The sequence below is a fragment of the Notothenia coriiceps genome, unplaced genomic scaffold, assembly GCF_000735185.1.
Source record: "Notothenia coriiceps isolate Sejong01 unplaced genomic scaffold, NC01 NC01_scaffold00011599, whole genome shotgun sequence".
Lineage (NCBI taxonomy): Eukaryota > Metazoa > Chordata > Actinopteri > Perciformes > Nototheniidae > Notothenia > Notothenia coriiceps.
This window is the reverse complement of record NW_011344300.1, coordinates 89,402-106,924: the sequence shown is the minus strand read 5'-3', so window position 1 is coordinate 106,924 and position 17,523 is coordinate 89,402. Positions and strand designations below refer to the sequence as shown.

At 41.1% G+C, this 17,523-nt stretch overlaps 1 protein-coding gene across 1 annotated transcript in view; it reads right to left on the bottom strand.

Moving 5' to 3' along the window:
• Positions 1–10,814, bottom strand: part of coro1ca (coronin, actin binding protein, 1Ca) — a 38,135-nt gene extending 27,321 nt beyond the window's left edge. Inside the window, exon 1 of the mRNA XM_010772702.1 lies at positions 10,705–10,814. The gene's annotated coding sequence lies outside the window, so the exon portion shown is untranslated. The remainder of the gene's footprint in view (positions 1–10,704) is intronic.
• Between the last annotated feature and the right edge of the window lie 6,709 nt (positions 10,815–17,523).

Sequence of the window (17,523 nt, the reverse complement as noted above, 5' to 3'; positions counted from 1 at the left end):
AGGAATCGCTCTTCCTTATAGTAATGTCACGATAGACGATTTGAGCTGCGGTACATTTTTTATATAAAAAACAAAACACTAAAAAAGGTTACAAAATGACACTTTGAAGGTCTCCTTGGTTTCCATAAGATTGATGCCAAGTTCAAAGTAAAATATGTGTTCAAACTATTTAATAATGTTAAGTAACAGTTCTAGAATGTTGATTTAAATTCTAGAATGTTGAATTACAAGTTCTAGAATGTTGAATTTAAAATTCTAGAATGGCAAGTTACAGTTCTAGAATGTTGAGTTACAATTCTAGATCAGGTCGATACTCAACAATGACCACTTTGTCATGAGGGATGAGTGAGGCTTATTTGCTTTCCTTCGGAGCAGCAGATTTGTCTCATAATGCTGCTGGAGTAGAAGCTACATGTGAAAGCACAACTAAATCAGAGAGAGACCTGTCTGGTGAGAGACGGAGTTACAGAGTTGGGTCAAAATCCAGCTCAAACTGCTTCTTGGGCTGCGTTCTGATATTGTTATGACTATAAAGGTTTTATTTAAAAGATTAAAAAAATGAATATTTACAATACAAACTATAAGTGAATCCTTTTATGATACTGTCCAGTTAACATACATGAGACAGCGCTCCTCAGTGCTGATGTTGAATGATGTATCTGTAGAAAACACCAGCAATCCTAAATGAGGAGCCACATGCATTAGATTTATTAGAGTTGATGAAGACTCCGCCCTTCGGTAGAAACTCCCCTCTACACTAAATGCTGATGTGCCCTAACGCAGTGAAGAGCCCCTTCCACTGATTCTCCTGGTACATATAACTCCACTACACCTACTGAGACAGAGCCAATCAGGACATCAGTCAGCATCCTTGTCAAATCAGGGATATAAATCAAGCACAGTTGGAAATATAACTTTAAAAAGTGATTAAGCCACAAAGCCAACCATTATGTGCATTACGTTCTGTCTACACAAACTGGACAATGAGGGATACTGTTCAGCTCAAATCCTTCATCCAACATGTCATGATTCAATTAAGCAAATATGAAATAAAAACCCTTTGAAATAAATTGGGTGAAAATAGGACATGGTCTGTGACCGTGACAAATACCATAGAATCAATCAATCTGTTTTTCTTCCTGAAAAGGACAAACGGGGAATAACGTATCCATGGTCAACTCAGTGGGAGGAGTGATAGTGAACTTAAGCTCTTACCTGACGTGTTTAGTTTCCTAACAGAAAACTATGCAGATAGTAATAAAAGTGTATGACGTATTGCATTAGATTCATTTTGTTTTTTTTCCCTGGTATTGAATTTGCTATTGAGAATCCTGAAAATTCACTGGTATTGGCATCGCATACTAGATTTTTTTTATTGTGATAGGAGGAGGAGGAGGAGGCTTGTGGCGCAGTGGACTAGTGCAGTCCGAACAATGGGAGACGGAGCTTTCTACTCATTCGCCCCGCGCCTCTGGAACTCCCTCCCAGATCAGCTGAGATCTGCCCCTTCCACCGAGGTCTTCAAAACCGGCCTTAAGACCCTCTTCTTTCGGCAGGCCTTCCAATAAAATTTGAGCATGGTAAACCTGGAGTACTGCCATTTTTAATCGCTATCTCCGACTTTTATTATTTGTTTTGAAATTATTATTATTATTATTATTTGTTTAATCTCTCAAATTGTATCAGTGTTCTTTGTTGTGAAGCGCTTTGAGATTTGTGTTGGCAGATGAGAAGCGCTATATAAATGTAATGTATTATTATTATTAGTGCGTTGGTGTTTGGATCAGGGAGCACAGGTTCAAACCCCACTGCAGTCAGCATGTCGTTGTGTCCCTGAGACACTTCACCCCAAATTGCTCCTGTGAGGATTGCCCACAGTATTGAGCATGTCAGTCGCTTTGGATAAAAGCTTCTAACAAATGACATGTAATGTGAAATCCATACTCTCAATTATTTTGTCAATACATTTAATTTGAGCTTACAAATCTGCCTTTGACTTTGAATAGAATGTAGATTTACCTACTCAATGAGATGCTTTTTTTTTTTAAATATATAAAAACAGTTCTAAAAATTCCCTTTATCCCACGGGCATAGCACGGGTGTATGGTTAGCTGCGCTCTGTCTCAAAGACATGTTTAGCAACACAGACATGCTGCCTAGCAACATCAGGGAAATACCAACACAGGAGAGGAAAACATTACAACCGTAAGAAATACAAACTTATGTTTTTAAAAAGGTACTTAAGATGTCAAATGTGAACAACCGTTAAACTTACATTTGAAATGACACCTGGCCTTGCAAAACATGACCACATTTAAAAAGGTTCAGGTTTCTCTACATGATTTTAGTTGCTGAAACATCCATTGGCAATGCGTAGTGCAGAGCAGCTGGAAGCCAGACCAATCAGCACACGAGATGAAGAGGTTGAGATGATGAGAGAACAAGCAGAGCTTTATTTTGAGTTGTTACAGAGCACATGGTGCCTCTCAACTATTGAACCTTGTGAAGAATGACTTAAGTGTTTCAGATATGAAAATCCAGCCTGACTGTATGGTCTATTTCTCACCTGAAATGTAACTCTTTCTGCCACACTATAGGAATGGGGAAATTGTCCTTTGCAAACAGCCACCTTGTCTTCGGAAAAAGCCAAGGGTAACCTATCAAGTCCAGTTTTATGATGGCGTTACTAAGGAGAGCCCTTTTAAATCATCAGTTTGTTTTATAAGGGCTTATCACCTCCATAAATGTTTAATGACATTGATGACACCTAACCCACGTAAATGCGTTGGATCTTTTACCATTCTTAAAAACAGAAAGATGAGTGAAACTATCCTGCTGCTCTTGACTCTGTACATTTGCAGCAGAAAAATACATTGTTTTATGTAGAATGTAAAATGTGCGGTTTCATCACAACAATAGTGTTTCTGGCCTTGACGAAACAATCACTGCATTCGTGAGGTTAGTCTGGGCCTGCACACAGATCCCCAGTCACTCAACCCTTTAGCTCTTACAGAAGGACATGTTCAACATCATATGTTACTCTTGTAATAATCAACTACTTTTAAGGGAACAAATCAGGACTAGTTCTGGACAAATATGCTTCGGATGATATCTTAATGTGACCTATGTTACAGTCACAGATAAAGGAGTCAATTATTCCTATGCGTTGTTGCTCAAACTGACAGTTTGGATTAAAGCCTCTATGAAGAGAGGGTTGGGCTATCGGTGTGCACGATGTAGGTCAGAGCAGACTGGGTGGGGTTCAGCTGACTATGCAACACTGCGTCTTGGTGAGTGTGCCTTGTTGTGTGGTAGCGTTGTTTCCTGACGAACCTTTTCAGGAAGAAATCACCATTTCTTAGTCACTGGACGCTCACCGTTGATACATGGGGTGAGACCATAGAAGAAAAAACATTAAACAAAAAAAGTAACATTAGGGCTAGTTTCCGGAAGGCAATCATTTATGTTTTTTACAATTTGGGAGTTCCCTCAATGTCGATCACGACTCCTGTGTCAGGAGCGTCGCACAGGCACATATACTTTTGACTCAACAGCTTCATTCCTGGACTCAAAATCAGAATAGCTGATAACTTCCGGCACACCACAGACCTGGAATCATTGTTAATCACCTCACACCTTAGAGCTACACAGGACAAGACTTGTGTTAAAACCTCCCAGGCAGTAACAGAAGCATCTCAGGTCCTCCAAAGAGAAAGACAGGTCTTAACCCCGCCATGAGCAAATGCCAAACCAAAAAAATTAAATGTCAAGGGCAACTCTTATTTAAGAGCATCATTATCCCACACCTGATGAACTGAGCTTGAAGCAAGTGAGCCTACAAAGAGACCTGGGACAGCAGAACATTGATGGATACTTGTATGGCCTGCGTACGGTGGTTTGGCACCAAATTCGAGTTGTTAATGCAGTCATTTTAGGGGCCAGTTAAGTGTAAAAATGTGAATCAATATGTACACACACTGACAAGCATAGCTGTCCTGAGTGACACCAATATTGACTTGATTCGAGTGAAGCAGCTGGACTAACCTCAAGTGTTGGACCTCTTTGTTGTGGGGTGAATTACCTCAGTGGAAGTGATGCGATTGTGCACCAATTATTAAAGCATCAAATATGTCATTTCATGTCTGCTTCATTGCATCTACAGGGGTTAGTGCAATTCTGTAAGGCAAGACAGATAAGCAAACACAGTGCTGTACTTTTCTTATTTTGTGGCACACATTACGCTTCTTTTAATTAGTGACCCAGGTATGGTTTATGTGGTACCAGGCAGGATTTAAAAGAGCAGCACACAGGAACCAGGGGGGGGCAGGGTAATTCTGCTTAACTAGCAAAGGCCTTATCCAGACAGCCAGCTTCCTGTTAGACTTCTGCTGCTAACAGAGAAAGACAGGAATTAATAGTGAACAGTCATTCTCAACACAAAGGAAATATATCTATATTTAACAACCACTCGACGGCTGGTTTCGTCATGCACTGGAGCTTTTAAATACAAATAAAAAACCACTGAATGATGAAGTCACATCCGATGCTTCAATTGTACAAAATCAAAACAAAAAAAAAGCAACAGAGAGTCAACAGTGAATCCTCAAAAAATCAATTATTAACTATTCAGTGACCCATCCCCTTTCCCAAACAAGAACGCATAATGATCATGGGTTGACATTTGCATGAACAATGTCATCAGGGGTTTTCTTGAGGCAGTAAAAGGCTGGGACCAGTAGGACAGCGTCAGACCCAGCCAGAGAGAGAGAAAGAGACAGAGAGACACACCTTGGGGGAGTGTTTGCAACTCAGTGACACTCTCCTGAGACTTACAGCTCACTGAGCCAGCCCTAATTCAAGCAAAAAGACTCCAGAAATCTGTTTGGCAAATCAGACGAAAGGAGAGCCGAGTACCTTTTTGCCTTCTGAGCCCGCAGAGCTGACTCTGATGTGCAGAGACAAAAGGAGGACCACACAGCCTGAGGAAATGACCAACAGGAAATGGGACATGTGTGACACACTTTTAAGCATCCCACTCTGCATTCCTCCACTCCAGTTACATGAGTATTCTGTTAAGGAAATGCTGGTCTTGTGAGTGCTATAGTGTACTTTCATTAGTTATTGTGACCATACTTTAAGAATAAAAACACAGATCATGTCTCTGTGCTTTTTCCTAAATTACCAATAAATGTCTTGATTTTTTTGTGATTTGGCAAAATGGCCAAAATCTTTTGTCCCTAGCAACTGTGTATAGATTTTGGAGCCGGTGCATCAACATGTAAGATTATGGCACGTCTTTGGTGACAGGAGACCATTAATGCTGTCCATCGCTGCCATATTCAGTTATGTTCACACATTCCAATTAAAACACAGGCCACCCCATTCTGCCAACGGCTATTTGTACTCAAACTGGTTTCTCCTTGACAGGGCTCAAATACAATACGATGGATTACACACCATTGCCCCATCCTGAAAACAAAGACACAGCAGCGGTACATCAAGACTTCTGAGAGGTCAACACATGGGGCTCGGTTCCAAGAGAAATGTCTTACTAAACTGCTTAGCTACAACAGCAGACAATAAGATACTTGCTACAGCAGGGAACCTAACCAGGATTAAAACTCACGGCTCTGTGAAACCCAAAGGGGATGGCACTTGGTGAGTCACATGTGACATAACATGAAAATCCTAACCACAAATCAGGCTGAGCCGATGTGGAAGAGGCCGGGCCTGCATAGCTCGAGCAGAATTATGACATCCCCTTACAGTCTGCACAACAACCAAGTTATTTATTTGAGGGAACTACTGTGTATTTCTGTATACTATACGTTGAATAAAGGTATCCCTGTTGCCATGTCATTAGCTTCCAACAGCAAACATGCCAAGTTCCATATTTCTGAGAAGGAGTTATTTGACTCTTATGTTGACATCAATTGGCCTTTTAAACAACATGTTGAGCTTGAATAGATAATAAAAACACGCAATCAGCGAGTAAAACAAGGCTCCATCAGATTTCTTAACAGCTCTAATCTGTTTTACAATTTTGTTTATTGGTGCTTTTCATCATTGTTGTTTTTCTGACTTCCCTGCTATGCGTCAACTTGATATCCAACATCCAGGTCACTGTAGGCCATGTATAGTAAAAAGGTACGTCCCTCCTCGTAACAACTGCTGGCTAGAATACCTACAATATAGAGCCTATACAGCAAGGAAAAATGGCAAGACATTCTACAGTGTTGTTTTTTTATCGTCAGAAAGTATTGTAACTTTGCAGAGTCAGTAACGCTCCCAGACTTAGCTTTCCCACACTCTGCTACCCATGCCACCCCTCGCCGCCGCTACACACACACCAGTGATGTCGCCTCAGTGCTCCCCATACACTGCTGCCTTTTGCCTTTTGTCACCAAGACCGCATGAGACGCCACCTAAATCCCCTTCCTGTAACCAAGGCCACGGACCACCATTGTAATCAGATTCCAGCTGCATTCCAGTGCTTTTTGCAACAATGAGATAAGGTGCTGTTTTTTCACCTCTCTCCCGCCCCCAGTGACCACGCAGTCTGTGCGCTGGGCAATTTCAACTACAAACACAATACATTTCACACCAGTGTTTCAAGGAAAGCTATTGTATTCTTTTATACTTGGAAATGAGGTTTGCAACAGCAACGTGGCTTAAAGTCCAAATCAAAGCAAGGTAACGTATAGACAGAACCACTTATGGGCCCCATTGAAATAGCTCTAACTAGGTAAAGTATGTACATGATAACATTGGCTGTAGAGTTTTCAGACATTGACAGGTGAAAGGATTTCAACACCAGAAGCCAAATGCTGAGGATTTGCCAATTTCCCTATTTAAAAAAAAAAAAGACTCCTGAGATTTCAAACATGGAAAACATGACTTTCAGAACATGTCTGTTTATTTAGTTTGATGCTGACCTTGCATACAAAAAAAAATTCCACGACAGCCCAAACCCTATTCCCAACTGTCTATGAATTTGTGTGGCGAGACGTAAAAGGCCAAATCCTAAACTTCTAATCCTGCTTAAAAGTTGAGGTTTTAAAAATGACCATATTAAAATCCTATAAAGCTTTAGCTAATACAAGTGTTTAGATGTAGGGTTACTTGACTGAGTAACAAAACTTAAACCTCTGACTAAGTCTTTGTTAGTCATTGACCATCAGGTGCTCAACACAACAGACACAACAAGAGGACAATTGGAAAAACCCTGCTTAGTGTTCATAAAAATAAAAGTACACTAAAAATGGTCCCTTCCTGTTCGACTTCTTTCCCCTCCCCCAATGAGCAATGTGCTCCATTTCAACAGATGTTGTCTGCTGTGGTGGGAAAGACCAATGGAAGAAATTGTATTCGTCTACGTGCATCTGCTGGAATTGCCTAACTACCCAGAATTAAAAAATAGAACGAGGAGAGAAACTGAAAGAGGACGTCTGAACTTCACTTTGATCGAGATTCCAAGCAAACATATTTCTAAAAAACCCTGTAACATATATAAAAGGTGGGAATCATAGTACAACCTATATGTAACAGATCTAACACGCAGAATAAGGCCAATATTAAAATGTATATATTTTAAGCTCGGAAGGTAACAATTAAAAAGCCAGCAAAAATAAGCTCGTAAAATTGCCAATTGAGAAACCCTGCCTAATGTTGCCGTCTTTTCCAGTGACCGTAGAGAACACCACTAGCTCCAAAACTCACTAAATCCACTGAGAAACGGTCCAACTTGGCGACACCAATAGCCCATCCCCTTCAGGATTCCCCCCAAAGCCACTCCCCAATTATTATCATTATGAATCTAAGCATCAGAATGAATGTTAACAACTATTGTTCACAGCTCATTAACCGACTGCTGACGTGCAACGATAGCACGGGCAAAGTTCACACAAGTAGGAAGGGAGAATGACTGGTTGGCCGTTCAAGTTGCAAGGCTTTTATTGTCATTTGTACATAGCTACAGTGTAGAGATATGGCAATGGAAATCTTAATAATTTCATTCAGGTCAAAAATGGTATTGCACAAACTGGTTACAATCCTGCAAGAGCCACAGATGTTTATTTGTTTCCTTTTTATTGGTTAGAGCATTTGAACACACACACACACACACACACACACACACACACACACACACACACACACACACACACACACACACACACACACACACACACAGTGTCGTCGTCGCGTACTCTACGACACACACACAACACACACACACACACACACACACACACACACACACACACACACACACACACACACACACACACACCGTAGTAAACAATTCTAGTTAATATGAACATTTCCGTCGTTCTTTGGTTGTATTTATGTTTTCTACTGTGTAAGTTAGTAGAGGCACAGATTTAGATATGTGATCCTCTTCAGTCTCAGGCTGTCCAAACAAACAAACTAATATGCTAAGCAGGTAGTTAGATAATGAGATGTTTCTCGGCACCTGTCCTCAGAAATAACTGCTGGACATCTTGTCTTGGAGAAAAACTATTTTCAAAACAGTGTAAAATCTAAAACCTTTGGAGTATTTGAGTTTTGGCACGTCTTTCTGATAGCTTCTGGCAGATAGTTCTCTTGAAAATGTGGACTGAGATAACATCTTGCACAGACAGGACTGGACACAAACTGATATGTATGTCAGACATGTTAAAGAATGCACTCTTTGAGTCCAACTGAGATGTAAATGCCAAACTGTTGAGCAACCATATAGCTTCTTACGACATGACTATTGATTTTCCCAACACCCTGATATAACAAACTGTGATATGAGAAATGCTTATATGCTGCTGTACTACGAATGTACAATTCTATTAGTCCACAAAACAAACAGAAGACTGAACCACTTATTCTAAACTATTTCAGTATAGTAATGAAGGATAACTTCAGATGGACTCAACCCGATCCCATGTCGGATATGGTTACACAACTTCATGATCTCCAAACAAATTCAAGATGTTGCACTTGTGAGTTAACCACAGTCCACAGCAGCAGTCCTTGCTGCAGTTGATAGGAACCAACCCTCCCTCACATCTTATGCTCATTTCCCTCTGCTTCCTGACCCACTTGGTTGTGCTGACCTAGTACAACCAGCAGAGTTTGATGCGTCTGGAATGGTTAACAAGCCCAAACACAGCTAGTACTGTTGACTGTTGACCCTGGGGTCGCTCTGACAGCCCTTCACCTGCTCTGCATCCCACAGCGTGTCTAGGGGAGAACACTCCTGCAACCCCAGAGCTGATTACACACAGGGACTTAGTAACCACGATCAATATGGGGTATATGCAAATCATGTTGCCCTTTCGGCACACTAAACACTGCCATTACAAATCAAACTGCCCTTTAGTCATGAGCAAGTAAATGAGCCGGTGGTGGTGCACAGACTGGGGGTCACACAGAGGACTATTTGGGTCATCACACAGCCACTAGGGCACGACTGCAGCAGGGACTATTTATGACTGCCAAGTGAGAAGTATTGTGTATTGTGTCAATGTATTGTGTTCCAAGATTGCACTGGTATTTGAAAATCACATTACTCCCAGCTTCAAGGCAGAGCCAAGTCAAATGTTAAGAGTGAAGCCAATTCATGATACTTGTGACCACCAGGGCTGAAACAGAACATTATCTGAAGAGCTAGGGGGCAGAAGATTAGGTAGTTGATTATTGCAGTCAATGCCAAATACCAGTTACTCAAATACAACATATGTGGTCTAGGAAACTTTAAATATAACACCAATATCAGTCTCATCAGGAAAATACAAGCAAGACTAAATAATGTGCACTTTTTGTAGGTTCAAGTACTCGGAAAAAAGGCAGCTGTCAATATAATACTGTAGGGACTCAGCACTGCTCAGGTGAAGCAACACGATATTCCTGTCTGCCCTCATTGACTAGAACTAAATAAAGGTCGTTTTTGCACAGACTTGCATAATTTCATACCAACAATTCTGCACGTGTTATGGCCAAACAAGCATAGCTGGTGCAGGACACATTGTCAATGCATTTGGTTAACGTTTGTAGCTGCTAGCATGGAGGCAGCCACCGCTTCTATGCTGTGACACTTTCCCATTTGTCTCCAGTGTGTTTTAGTGGGTCAAATCTGAACCTGGCATCTGGGTAAATATTGCGGATATTGGAATTAAATCAAAATAGATTGTCCAAAAAAAATAATATATATCCTCTGTAATAATGAAAGAGTAGATTCTTGGTATGTTTGGATCCCATTGTTTAGTATGAACATTAACAGGGTGCCAGGGGCCAGGGCGCGGTTGTGCTGCCTGCTGCACCTCCATGTCTGTGGATCTATCGTTCAGAGATAAGTTTTCCTGCCGCACTGTGGTTAGCTACCCCACCCCGCTCAATAACGTGCAACAGCACATTTCATGTCGTAAAATTATCCACCAAACCCACCCACAACACCAAGAGGAAAAAAAACCCCACCGTGAAACCAGCTATTGCTTTGATAATCGCTGAGAAACTTTTAGGCATTGTCAGATAATAGCCGTTGAAGGCTAGTGCTAGCTTTTTTTTTTTAAACAGACTATCCCCATACATTTTAGCTAGCGTGTGCACTTTCCTGTCTGTCTGGAAGGTGGACGAACGCTGAGTGTTTTTAAAAGAAAGGGGGGGTGGGGGGTCAAACCAGTTCTAAACATTCAAAATGAATCTGTGACCTACCTTCTGAGAGGAAAATTAAAGTATTCCCGAAATGCTATATCACAGCCCAACGCGTTCACCACTTGATTCCTCCCTCTGCCGGAGCCGCTGCTGCTGACACCGCTCTGTGCTCTGTGCTCTTTCGCCACTCTGACGCTAGTCCCGCCCCCTGCTTTGGCTTGGCGAGCTCTGAGTGGATCAGCTGGTTTTGACGGACAGCCTCAACAGCCAATCGAAATGTCGTTTTGGACAACAAGGATCGGATCTCACGCCTCCTTTCTTCAGGTTCCCATTTACCGAAAATCACCATCAATTGTTTGTTCATGGTGGCTTTTATGGCGTTTTAATCTCCTGTGTGATGTCACCCCTATTATCTGTTTTTATATATTTACTATCCATCAATCACTATCTCTCTATTAACCTTATTATTAGAGAAGCATCATTGTGCGTACACATATTATACAATGTATTTATGGATCATTGTAAGGCGAGGCAATAAACATTTGGTAGACTGTGTGTTATGTGTTGACTTTACGTGCAACAGTGAATGAATGGGGATGTATATGGAAACCAAATTTGAGAATATAAAAAAGTGTACGAGAGAAAGTAATGCCTTGATCCTCTTTTGTAACGGAGGTTTTAAATATCCATGAATGTAAACAAAACTCCAATGTGTGATGCGCGTTGAACAGTGGAACATGCTTAAACAATGTTATTATTCTACATATAATTTAATAAGGAAAAACAATCCCGATTCTCCTGAAGAACACAGTGTACCACATGTGTATCACCGCACCACAAGATGGCGTTATTTGACACATCCATCCACCATTGAAAGAAGACAACAGCTGTATTCCATCATCCAAACTGTATTTATTCACCCTTTCTCATTCTAGTGGATAATAATAAACTCCCTTTATATAGCAATTTTTCTTAACAAGGTTGCAAAGTGCTGGAGGAGGGTTGATGCAAGTGTTTGTGGTGAAACTGGTTGCCCAAATTATCACGGTTATGGAACAGGATAACATTGGTTTATTGTTTTTATATATCAATTAACTCATTCATTAACAATTTACTTGACACCCTGTTAACCTGGTATATATATAATAGGGTTAGGGTTATATCATTTGATACTATTCTTGCAATAGGACATGTTTTAACCTTACCTTTTCTCATGGATGGCTTCCTCTGAATTGCCTTGTCAGGGGATTTCTGAGCAGAGTCGAAAGCCGCCTTCATCTGTGCCACCTTCACAGAATGGCCCTGCTCATCACACTTTACTTCAGCTGACTTTGGCCGGTCGTGGTGCTGTAGCTTTTCATGCAATTGAATGGTCTCCATTATGAGTGCTGACACAGGCCTGGATTTAGGGCTGTGTTGGGATTTATCTCTCACTGAGACATCATCATTCCCCTCTTTGCCAGGTTGTTTGCCAGGTTGTTCATCAGGCTGTTGTGGCAATGTGTTTGCTTTAAGTTTCATATTAAGATCCTCCTTCATGATCTGGTGGCTTTCCTCAGAGATAACTGTGCCAGCTGCAACCAAAACGGTGTCCTCAGTGGAGTTTTTCACCTTCCTTCCCGTCACAGGTTGTGCATCTGAGCATGCAGAGCCAGATAACTGCAGATCAGCTGGGCGCTCACGGTCACTCTTTACTTGTAGAGGTGGTCTTCTGGTGTCTGTCTTCTCAGCAATAAGTACATTGCATGTGTCTGCACTTTGTCCATCCCTTTTAGTGGGGGGAGACTTTGAATCAGACCTTGATAAAGGTGCAAATTCCTCAGAAATCACAATACTCACTTCGCATGACGTACTCTCATGTGAGACAGCTGATTGTAGGTTGTCTGAAGACAGGTTTTCTTTTATCTCCATATCCTCATTGATTGAAGCCTCTGCTGAGTTGATATTCTCCCACGCAATCTGACAATCATCTTTGGGACAGAGGGATTTTATGAGTGAGTTCTCACACAATGTGTTACCGATCACTCCAGGCTGAGATTGAAGACAATCTGAGGTTGAAGTGTCATACATTTCCGTCTGCTTCATATCCACATGAGGGTCTTTGGTTGGATGTTTTTCTTCAGCCAGTTTTTCTTTCAACCCCTTCCTGTCACATGACGAAGATGTATTTACATCAGATTGCTGGATTTTATCGGTGGATAGCTCTGTTGTTTCCTTTCTATCTCTCCTTAGTAGCTTTATCAAAATAGAACTGGGTTCAACGGCTGGTAAATCTATCTTTTGGTTCGTGGTTGTTTCAGTTGTGTCCATTTGTTGATTGGGCCTTGCAGACTTCCTTTGATCATCAGTCTCAGTGACCTTTGGTTTTGTTGAAGAGTTGAGGTTCAAAACTTGCTTCCCCTCACGTGCTTCCTCTTTTGTATTATTCTCTGTTCTCTTCTTTGGAGGTCTACAGTGAATGGTATCGCTCAGGTCTAATAGAGACTCTTTCTGCAGCGTGTTTTTCAAAGGATGCTGGGGTTGAGCTGTAGGCGGCTCCTTCCTCACACTCAAGCGCTCCACTGTTCCTGTGCAGAGTTTAACATCTTCAACTTCAGCCATGATGGTGCCATGCTGATTTGGTTGAACAGACGGTAACGACTCACTTCCTGCAAGATCTCCACATCTGCTCATCTTCATCCTCACAGAGTCTTCTTCAGTGTTTTCAATTGCATCACCTGAGGTAGCAGCAGGCCCAGACTCTTCATCCAACTCTTCAGATGAGAAGTCTTCTTCTTGGATCTCCTCAAGTGGGACACTCCCCTCGTTCTGATGCTCCATCTTGTTCTTTGATGATGTTTGAAGCTGCACCTCAGTCTTCTTCTCTCTCTTGGGTTGATTGAAAAGCCTCTGTGCTCCGGCTCTTTCCTCAATCCTCACACTACTCTTTAGGTCTGTCTCCAGTGGAGCCGTCCTGCCTCCTCCTCCTCCTCCTCCTCCTGCAGCCCCTCCCTGTCTCACCTCCCTTGCAGCAGAAGGACTAACCCACACATTTATGAGCTTCTCACTAGAAGGTGTTGCTGGCTCCTGGCCGCGGCTCCCATCCAGGTCCTGAGCGTCTGGCTCCTCTAGATTTGTCCTGGAGTTACCAGCCTCCTCCTCCTCTTCCTCTTCCTCACAGGAGCTTCCTCCCTCCATGACATCCCCTGAATGACTGTCTGCCGCTCCTGAGTCAGGGCCCGGTTTAGCGTCCTCCGATCCCTCACCCTGTTCTCCCCCTTCAAGTTTATCCTGGTTCTGCCCCATACTGGTCTGTGGAAGAAGACATGGTGTTAACCTCACAACAAAACACTGATCTTCCCAAATCATGCCACGTGTTGACAATGTTAGCCCAGAAGTATATATTTATTTTACCTGTAGATCCTCACATGGTTATCATGTTTGAATATTGTGCTGAAAAGTATAGGGTTGCGGAACAAGAAGATTATATTAAGTTTTTGAATCCATTCCCAACTTCCAAAAATTGATTTCAAACACATTTTGGCTACAACTTCTACAAACAAAAAAGCAACATACATTATTATGGAGATATTTGATTTCTAATTTTTTAGTTTTTACAGTCTTGATGTGTAAAAACTATGATCAATGTTTTGGGAGCATCAACACTGCAGCAGATAACAGGAGTCCAACCAATTGATTACTCTTTCAAAGCATTTCAAAGTCCTATGATGCAGGTCAGAAAATCGTTTCCATGCACTTTTCTTTTATACATGTAAGTTAGATTGTTGTGTTAGAATGTTTTGCAGGTTTATTCAACCAGAAGTCCAGTTATGATTATCCTTTTTCTAACCTTGCCTCTTAGAGGAACCACACCCTTGTATTAGTAACAGCAGGGGGATTGAACATAGGGCAAAAACCTGGCTAATCTTCTTGCAGAGTTCAACTTTTCCATGAGATAGTCTAATTGTTTAAGAAGTAAAGACCCACTAGACTGCAGCAGTAAGCAGAGAAAATGGGGAGACACAATGAACAATGATGTGGACCATGAGCCTGTTTCCTGTCTATGGACTCAGTCTGTGTGACAACATATGACTGCTGTTGTCTTATCATCTGACAGCCCCCACTTCTCCCAGACACACAGCTGATGTTGTCACAATGAAGGCAGCGCTGTCTTAGTAAATACACACATATTGTTTTCATGCTGTGGTATTATGAGTGAGGGACAGAGCGAGTGTGTGTAAAAAAGATGACACGACAGAAAGATAGTGTGTGTGAGGGCATCAATAAAGTTAGTTACAGAACACTCTGTCATCATGTGGACTCATCAAGTTGGTAGATATCATCATGAAAATATCACTATTATTTGTGTATTTTATTTTTTATAATTAATTGTTGTAGTGTTTGGAAATGTTTTGTTTAAAATTACAATTTAGGGATTATCTCATTAAATATTTGCTTATTTTAATACTTTACCAGAACAGAACATTGGATATAGCCTGGTTCAAAATGATTGTTTCATATTGTAAACATTTTAGAGCCAATGATTTTCAAGGTGGATTTTTTAGTATCTACTTCTATCACCACATACATCGGAAAATACTGTCAACAGACCTAAAGATATATACAAATAATCAAATTTCATCGGCTTTTTTGTTTTGTTTTACATAAATTTGGTTCCTGAACACACCTAAAAAACAAAGTTAGGAAGTTGATGTATTTAAATTCTACTGAAGAGGAGATATGTGGCTCAGTGAATAATAAGAAAAACACATTTGAACAAAACAGCCTTTCGAGATATGTTTTGTAAACGGCAATACATTTTGCAAGGCATTACAGAGAAATAAGGTAGAAATGTGTTACTACTACACCCAGTAAAACTTGATTAGTTACATTATCTGTTTGTAAAATGTGGTGTATTTGGGAGAAATCTCCAAACACAAATAGACAAAGTGGATTAAAAGACCAAAATGGGTACTTTGGATGTTTTCTTTTCACTAGTCTGAAAGGAGACATGTTATGGAATCAAAATAGGCCTAACTCCTTCTCCATTGCATGAGAAAACAAATGTTGCCTTAAGTGTCTCACCTTCTCTTGATGGTAGAGATCAGTAGATTTTGCATTCATTGATATAGCTGCACCTATTTTTTTTCAACCAGTGTGGGGATCCCCTTCCTTCAGGCCGTAAAAACCTGATAACAACTGCTCTGTTATCCCGTCTCTTCCCCCCCATGAACTCCCGAGGCGGATCACTTGATCAGCATGTGCTCTGCTCCACAGCCTCAACAAACTCGGACACACAGGAATTCAAAACCAATGAACCAGGAATCACAAGTTGCAGTATTTGGAAAATAGACACTTTATCATTTTTTTCTGATATCTGATTAGTACAACACCAGCTGGGCACAGGCATGGCAGATCACGGCTCGCTTCTTTTACAAGGAAGATTCAGATAATATTGATCTCCTATTATGTTTCGGCTGTCACTTACCAGTTAGACGTGTAGCCGAGTTGTCCGCTCTCCCTCAGGACCGACAGAGTGCTCTTTGTTGGTTGTTTGCTGATGTTTAGTCCTCCCTCAAATCCACAAGCAATGGGAGCCTTATATTACATCCATGTGATGTCACAGCTCATTTGACTAATACAATCAGGGGAAACTCACTGTTGCTATTTGCTGTTTTGAAAAATGATCGTAAATAACTCGTTGATTTGCTTGATTCAGGTACGTGGAGAATGTGTTTCTGTAAATGTTTGGAGCTGACATTTTAGAAACACAAGTGGTGACCTTTTAACCTTATATCAAAATATGGAAATACAAGTGGATGACAGTGTAAAAGCAGACTCTAAAACAAAGATTGAGTACAAGGAATGTCCCATTTCTATGTTTCCCCTTACCCAACATGTTTGCATGCTGATGTCATAGTCCTTAATGCTACAGTCCAGGAAGCTACATGGTAAAAGCACGCCTGTGTCTGGGATAAATGGTGAGTAATTCTAGCCAATCTGGGTACGTCCAGGAGTGAAGGAAATTATCTGAAAAATAGCTCAGACCTTATCCTTTTGTTTTTCTTGGTCTCCATAGTGATGTCCAAAACAGGATACGTCCTCAGATAATAAAACACAAGTGGAGGTACGTCAGCCAATAATTCTCCAGCAGAAGAAGGGGAAGAGGGGGTTAAGAAGGCTGCTGCGCTGACAGGCAGGCAGTCCTCACATTGAAAAGTGTTACATGTCCCTCTTAAGGTTGTCTAGACAAAAAGGCAATCTGTTTCTAATTAAAGACAGACTCCACAAGCTCATTGGCAAACTAATGAGGCCTCTAATTTAGCCCTGCTGTCATTTAAATGTTTTACAAGTTTACAGTAAGTCAAAACTTAGCACATGATTTTTCATTTCACATTTCAGGTCTCGGTTTCATGCAAAAAAAATGAAAAGCGGTTTCAACTCACACACCAAACATGAAAAACTGCCTCAATGCAACGCCAACACATCCTCTACTGTACACAGGGCAGCATTCATGGTGCAAACACGCAGTCATATAAAGCAGGAGGAATAAGAGTGTGTAGCTCAATTAATTCACTGATGTCATGAAAACAGTGACGGGAAGCAAAACGTTATATAACCTCGCTGGTAGAAAACCTGCCAAAACATACATGGGGGCACGATGATGTAATTTCAGGACACACACCATCAATGTTGACTTACTGCTCAGATATGCTTATGTTAGTTTCCCTCTTCAGGAAGGCCGCAAAACACAGCATTCATAACATTAAGGGTCTTTAACTATCCCATTTTCTGTTTGTGTATATCCAATACCAATAGTTTTGTTAAAGATAGGATAAGATCTTTAATTTGTCATTGGAGTACAACAAAATTACAATATGAACTCAAGGTGCCAAAGCA